The sequence below is a fragment of the Dermacentor albipictus genome, unplaced genomic scaffold (genome assembly GCF_038994185.2).
Source record: "Dermacentor albipictus isolate Rhodes 1998 colony unplaced genomic scaffold, USDA_Dalb.pri_finalv2 scaffold_25, whole genome shotgun sequence".
NCBI lineage: Eukaryota > Metazoa > Arthropoda > Arachnida > Ixodida > Ixodidae > Dermacentor > Dermacentor albipictus.
The window spans coordinates 3,240,894-3,248,566 of record NW_027225579.1 but is presented as its reverse complement, the minus strand read 5'-3'; the positions used below and the strand labels follow the sequence as shown (position 1 = coordinate 3,248,566).

The following is a 7,673-nucleotide window of genomic DNA, read 5'->3' as shown; positions in this document are numbered from 1 at the left end:
AGTTCCCTAGGGATCTGTACTGGGGCCATTGCTGTTTCTGGAATAGATCAAAGATATTGCTCAGGTGGTGCCATGCAAAGTGCCTCTGTATGCGGATAATTGCGTGATATATCACTCCATTAGATCTTCTACTGACCACGAGTACTTGCAAAGCAATTTGGACTGTATAACGCGCTGGTGCGTTAGGTGGCAAATGTCTCTGAACCCCAGTAAGTGTCAATACGTCTTCTTTAGACGTAAACATGATCCATACCTGTTTGATTATACATTAGATGATGTCCAGCTATCACCAGTAACTGAGTATAAATACCTTGATGTCTATTTATTATCGTATTTAACTTCGACTAAGCACGTCGATTATGTTAAAAAAATTAAATTATGGGGTTTTACGTGCCAAAACCACTTTCTGCTTATGAGGCACGCCGTAATGGAGGACTCCAGAAATTTCGATCACCTGGGCTTCTTTAACGGCCTCCTATATCTAAGTACACGGGTATTTTTGCATTTCGCCCCCATTGAAATGGGGCTGCCGCGGCCGGGATTCGATCCCGCGACATCGTGCTTCGCAGCCCAAGACCATAGCCACTGAGGAACCACGGCGGGTCACGTTGAACATGTTGCAGCGAAACTCTGTAAAATGATAAATTTTGTTAAACGCAACTTCCGGTTAGCTCCTTCCAAGATTAAAGAAGTGCTGCACATTTCGAATGGAAGACCTATATTAGAGTATGCCTGTAAGGCCTGTGACCTGCAAACCAAAACTCTCTCTAATATGCTCGAGCATGTACAAAAGAGGGCAGCCCATTTTGTCTGTAGTAATTATGACTTTACTTCTAGTATTACTGCACTTAAGGATAGCTTCGGGTGAGGATTATTAGGCACACGCAGAAAAAAAAACACTATTTAAGAAATGCTTGTTAAAATTCTTTTCGACATGGTTAATATAGATAAAGAAACATATTTTACCTCCTCACTTCTTATTTCACAGAAGTGACCATTCCTTAAAAACTTAGTTATGGGGTTTTACGTGCCAAAAACACTTTCTCATTATGAGGCATGCCGTAGTGGAGGACTCCGGAAATTTGGACCACCTGGGGTTCTTTAACGTGAGCCGAAATCTAAGCACACGGGTGTTTTCGCCCCCATCGAAATGCGGCCGCTGTGGCTGGGATTCGATCCCGCGACTTCGTGGTCAACATTGATGCCTTCAGGTAGCATATGTGGGTTTATTGACCAGTTGCCTTCACCCGAAAAGATCACGTTCTCGTGACGCCTGCGGCAAAAAAAGACGTTCCACGTCCGCCGCCAAGGTCTGTGAGTGGGGGCGCTGGCTAACACTCCCAGGGATCTACTAGTACACACAAATACCCAAGAAAGTGGATGGGGAAACGCCGCCACGGTAGCTCAATTGGTAGAGCATCGCACGCGACATGCGAAGGTTCTGGGTTCGGTTCCCACCTGCGGCAAGTTGTTTTTTCATCCACTTTAATTTCCATTAATCTATCATAACATTATTTCATTTATTAAGCACATGCAATTTCCCGTATGTTGTACTTGGTGTCAGTGTTTGTTGGCTTCTCATTATATGACTAATAAATATTGGGTCCCTCGGTCAACCCCCTTTCTTCTCGTTTATTACATAACGAGGGTCTCGAATCCGGCAACATTGATGCCTTCAGGTAGCATATGTGGGTTTATTGACCAGTTGCCTTCACCCGAAAAGATCACGTTCTCTTGACGCCTGCGGCAAAAAAAGACGTTCCACGTCCGCCGCCAAGGTCTGTGAGTGGGGGCGCTGGCTAACACTCCCAGGGATCTACTAGTACACATAAATACCCAAGAAAGTGGATGGGGAAACGCCGCCGCGGTAGCTCAATTGGTAGAGCATCGCACGTGACATGCGAAGGTTGTGGGTTCGGTTCCCACCTGCGGCAAGTTGTTTTTTCATCCACTTTAATTTCGATTAATCTATCATAACATTATTTCATTTATTAAGCACATGCAATTTCCCGTATGTTGTACTTGGTGTCAGTGTTTGTTGGCTTCTCATTATATGACTAATAAATATCGGGTCCCTCGGTCAACCCCCTTTCTTCTCGTTTATTACATAACGAGGGTCTCGAATCCGGCAACATTGATGCCTTCAGGTAGCATATGTGGGTTTATTGACCAGTTGCCTTCACCCGAAAAGATCACGTTCTCGTGACGCCTGCGGCAAAAAAAGACGTTCCACGTCCGCCGCCAAGGTCTGTGAGTGGGGGCGCTGGCTAACACTCCCAGGGATCTACTAGTACACATAAATACCCAAGAAAGCGGATGGGGAAACGTCGCCGCGGTGGCTCAATTGGTAGAGCATCGCACGCGACATGCGAAGGTTGTGGGTTCGGTTCCCACCTGCGGCAAGTTGTTTTTTCATCCACTTTAATTTCCATTAATCTATCATAACATTATTTCATTTATTAAGCACATGCAATTTCCCGTATGTTGTACTTGGTGTCAGTGTTTGTTGGCTTCTCATTATATGACTAATAAATATCGGGTCCCTCGGTCAACCCCCTCTCTTCTCGTTTATTACATAACGAGGGTCTCGAATCCGGCAACATTGATGCCTTCAGGTAGCATATGTGGGTTTATTGACCAGTTGCCTTCACCCGAAAAGATCACGTTCTCGTGACGCCTGCGGCAAAAAAAGACGTTCCACGTCCGCCGCCAAGGTCTGTGAGTGGGGGCGCTGGCTAACACTCCCAGGGATCTACTAGTACACATAAATACCCAAGAAAGTGGATGGGGAAACGCCGCCGCGGTAGCTCAATTGGTAGAGCAACGCACGCGACATGCGAAGGTTGTGGGTTCGGTTCCCACCTGCGGCAAGTTGTTTTTTCATCCACTTTAATTTCCATTAATCTATCATAACATTATTTCATTTATTAAGCACATGCAATTTCCCGTATGTTGTACTTGGTGTCAGTGTTTGTTGGCTTCTCATTATATGACTAACAAATATCGGGTCCCTCGGTCAACCCCCTTTCTTCTCGTATATATATATATATATATATATATATATATATATATATATATATATATATATATATATATATATATGTATTGAAACCGGCAGAGATACAAGGTCTAATGAGACCGTGTTTACTCTGCAGAAGATATGGCCGGTACAACGAGCATGACCGAACTTTAGGTTAGTCCCACTAAGTGGTCTCTTTCACCTTGTTCGCGACCGTCGTCGTTGTCCATCTCGTGGCACCGCGACATAACCCCCGGCGGCGAAAGCACCGACCCGGTGCATTCTTGGGGGCGGCGCGTATCATAGGGTTTGAAACACCCACATGTATGATATCAGTTGACGTGGACGACGGGCAAGCATCGGCTGGAGCTACTTCATAAGTCACATCAGTGAGCTATCAGACGACGCGGTAAGGGCCAGTGTACCGGGAGAGCAGTTTTTCCGAGAGGCCGACACGCCGTGTAGGAGTCCAAAGGAAGACGAGAACGCCGGCAGAGAAATGGACATCACGATCACGGTTGTCATAAAGAGGCTTCTGTGTTGCCTGCGACTCAGAAAGGCGACGGTGGGTAATCGGGCGTGCCTGCACGGCTGTAGCTATAGCGTCGCGAACGTACTCAGACGGGGACTCGAGGGCAGTTGGCAGGAACGTGCCGAAAGGCAATGCCGGGTCACGACCAAACAGAAAATAGAAGAGGGAGTGGAGAGCGCTGTCATGACAAGAAGAGTTGCATGCAAACGTCACAAATGGAAGCACGGCGTCTCAGTCATGATGATCTGGGGAGACATACATCGAGAGCATATCTGTAAGTGTTGGATTCAGGCGTTCACAGTGCGTTCATTTGAGGCTGGTAGGCTGTTGTGAGCTTGTGTTTCGTGGCACAAGAGTGAAGTAGATCGCAATTAGCCGAGAAAAAAAGTAACGTTCCCTGTCCGTGAGAAGCTGGCGAGAAGCTCCGTGGTGTAAAATGACGAGTTGGAACAGGAATTCTGCGACGCCGGTAGCACAACTGGTCGGGATGGCTCGTGTGAAGGCATAGCGGGTTGAAGAATATGATGCAACGGCGATGTACTTATTGCCAGCTCTGGAGGTAGGGAAAGGACCAACAGCGCGAGGTCAACCCGATAAAACGGTTCGGTGGGTATATAAAGTGGCTGGAGGGTTCCAGCCGGAAGCAAAGCAGGCTTCTTACGACGTTGGTATGGTTCGCGAACAGCGAGATAACATCGCACGGCACGGTAGAGTCTAGGCCAGAGAAATCGTCAGCGGACACGGTCGTAAGTCCTGGAAACTCCCAGGTGGCCAGCGGTAGGGATATCATGGAGTTGCGCAAGTACAGTTGCCCAGAGATGAGGAGGAACGACTGTCAGCAGTTCATGACCTTCTGTGCGCATATTTTGGCGGTATAAGGTGCCGTCGAAAACGAGGAAAAAGCTGAGCGAGGGTTCTGACTGGTCAGAACCAAGGCGTCTGATGACGTCGCGCAAGGACGTATCATGTGCTTGGTCCTCACCAATGTGGTGGAAGTCGGAGAGCGTGAATATTCCAGCAGTTGCATCACTGCAGTCAGGAGCGTCGACAGGGTGCCGAGAAAAACAATCGGCATCCTGGTGTAGCCTACTGGACTGGAACAGCACTGTGCGGGTGAAATATTTAAGACATAGTGCCCAGAGACCGAGGCGACCCGTTGAATCCTTAAATGTCAAGAGCCAACTGACAGCGTGAGGGTCCGTGGTAGCAGTGAAAGTTCGACCGTATAAATACGGCCGCAAGTTGCTCACTGCCCATACCAGTGCGAGGCACTCGCGCTCTGTAATCGAGCAATCGCGCTCAGCGCTTGAAAGCAGGTAACTTGCATACGCAATAACTTTTTCACGCCCACGTTGAAACTGAGATAAAACCGCACCAATTCCGTAGCTACTAGCACCTGTGCGAACCTATGATGGGGCAGATGGGTCGAAATTAGCAAGAGTTGGCGGAGCAGTGAGCAGGGTAATAAGATGTTGGAAGGCAGCACCCTGGTCAGAACCCAATGAAAGGGGGGTGCTTTTCTTCAGAAGTTCAGTCAGAGGCCGAGCAATGTACGAAAACTTTCTGAAAAATCGACGGAAATAAGAGCATGAGCCTACAAAGCTGCGAACGTCTTTAGCACAAGTAGGCGCAGGAAAATCTAGAACAGCACGAACTTTTGCGGATCGGGGCGGACGCAAGATGAGTCAACGAGATGACTGAGAATAGTAATTTGGCGGCGACCAAAGGGGCACTTCAAAGAATTTAGTTGTAGCCCAGGAGCACGGAAGACGGAAAGAATAGACGAAAGGTGTTCCAGGTGTGTCGCGAAGGCCGGCGAGAACACGTTGATGTCGTCGAGGTAACAAAGGCATATAGACTACTTAAAGCTGTCCAAGAGCGGGTCCATCATACGCTTGGACGTGGCTGGAGCGTTCCACAAGCCGAATGACATGACTCGAAACTGATAAAGGCCATCTGGCGTAACTAATGCGGTCTTCCCACGGTCCATGTCATCGGAGGCAATCTGCCAGTAACCGGAGCGCAGGTCTTTCGCTGAAAAATACGTCGTACTGTGTCGGCACTTCAATGCGTCGTCTATGCGTGGCAGTGGATAGGCATCCTTCTTTATTATAATAATTATGTGGTGGAAATTCATGCAGAATCGTCAGGTGGTGTCTTTCTTTTTTACCAAGACAACAGGAAAAGCCCACGGGCTCGACGATGGTTCATTAATGCCTTTCGTAAGCATCTTATCAACCTCCTGTTGTATTACTCGGCGCTCAGCGCGTGACACGCGATGTGGCCGTTTATGAATACGTGGTGCATCGCCGGTATGCATTCGATGCTGAACCAGGGAGGTTTGTCCCAAAGGTTGGCAGTCAAGGTCATAAGGAAACGATATGCCATGCGAAAGTAAGGCACCGCCACAGAGAGTGACGACATACTCGCCATCCGGTACACAGGGGTTAGGCACATCAGTGATACAGGTCAGTGCCTGCAGAGACACACGAACAAAGTCGGCGCAACAGAGCTGGAGTGGTACGGTGTTGGTAAAGTCGGTTACACCAGGGAAATTAGGTTTGACTACACCAGCCGAGCAGTCAATTATATATGAGTTGGCTGATAAAAGTCAAGGCCAAGGATCACATCGTGAGGGCAATGGTCAAGTACATAAAACAATACAGATGTGTGGCGACGAGCGACGCGGACACGAGTGGCACACATTCCCAGCACAGCGGCAGTTCCCCCATCAGCGACTCGTACGACGCGGGACTCGGCAGAAGTGAGCACTTTTTTGAGCCGCTTCCGGAGATCAGCGCTCATGAACGAGATGTGTGCGCCGGTGTCGATCATTGGAGTGACATGTAGGGCATCAACATCCACGGCGATTAGGTTCTGATCTGTCGGCAAAGTTAGGAGAAGATTCGCAGGTCGAGAGTCCAATGCAGCGTCACCTGCGCGAGCTGCATCTGTTCGTTTTCCGGGGATGAGTCTACAGAAGGGTGGGGAGTTGAAAAACTAGTGGGCATGGGTGAGCGGGACCGAGGATCGTGCGGCGATGGCGAACGGCTCGAGCGTCTGAGGGACACAGAAGGACCGCGGTCATGGTATATCGGGTTATTTGGAACATGAAATGGCTGGGCCAGTTGTAATTGTGGCGGTTGGAGAACGTGGAGCCTGAAAACGGGAGCTAACGGTAGCAGCAACAGCGGGAAATGTGCCCCGCGCCGCTATAATGGAAACATATGGGCTTGTCGTCTGCGTTCGCCATTCGGCCGGATCTCGATAGCGTCGCAACGCTGGTTGCGATCGATGAAGAGGGGCAGGACAAACCAGAGGGTGTGTGGTGGTGCACGCGGGTTTAATTCCCGCGTTAGCCAGTTCTTCACGGACAACTGCGTGGATGAGGGGGATCGTCGCTTTCATATGCTCAGAAGGGCGCGCGGAAGGAGATGGCGGCGCAGCCTCGATTTCACGCCGCACAATTCGGACATCGCTATCTGTAGTGAACGATTGAAGAGCCGAATGAGCTTCCGCGCACGACGACATAGGGGGAGCGGTTTGGGAAGCTGCACGAACTATCGGGCGATGCGACGGCTCTTTGCGTCTTCGAAACGACTACGCTCAGGCATAATATCATCTACCGTCGAGTAGTCTTTAAAAACGAGCAAGTTAAACGTCTCATCAGCGATGCCTTTCAGAATGTGCCTCACTTTGTGGCCCTCGGGCATACTGGCATCAACGCGGCTGCAAAGACCTAGGACGTCAAGGATGTCCTACTCCTAGACGACCCTTATGAAAATGAACCATGAATTTCTGTGGAGGACGTGATGTGTTCATAAGGTGACATCAGACATTCATAAGGAATGCATCGTCTAATGTTTTTTGGCATCACAAGTACATCAGAGACTGAAATGACAATGCACCTTAGGATTTCTGATGAGAGGAGTGTACAACTTTTTTGTGTTATTGCTAATGTCAAAGTACATCATATATGAATGTGTACGATGCCAAGTCGCGAAAAATTCTTTGTAATGCGATAGCATTAAATGGCTCATGAGCCGCAAAATCCGGCATTGTCGGCGTGAGCACTCGATGTACAAAGAAGTTACAAACTCTCAAGCTTTCATGGGAGTCGAA

General features: G+C 48.8%; 1 non-coding gene across 1 annotated transcript; it reads left to right on the top strand.

The window, feature by feature from the left end:
- Positions 1 to 1,861: 1,861 nt before the first annotated feature.
- Positions 1,862 to 1,934, top strand: TRNAS-UGA (transfer RNA serine (anticodon UGA)). Its single transcript has one exon. It is a non-coding gene; the product is annotated as a tRNA-Ser (tRNA).
- The last annotated feature ends 5,739 nt before the right edge of the window (positions 1,935 to 7,673 follow it).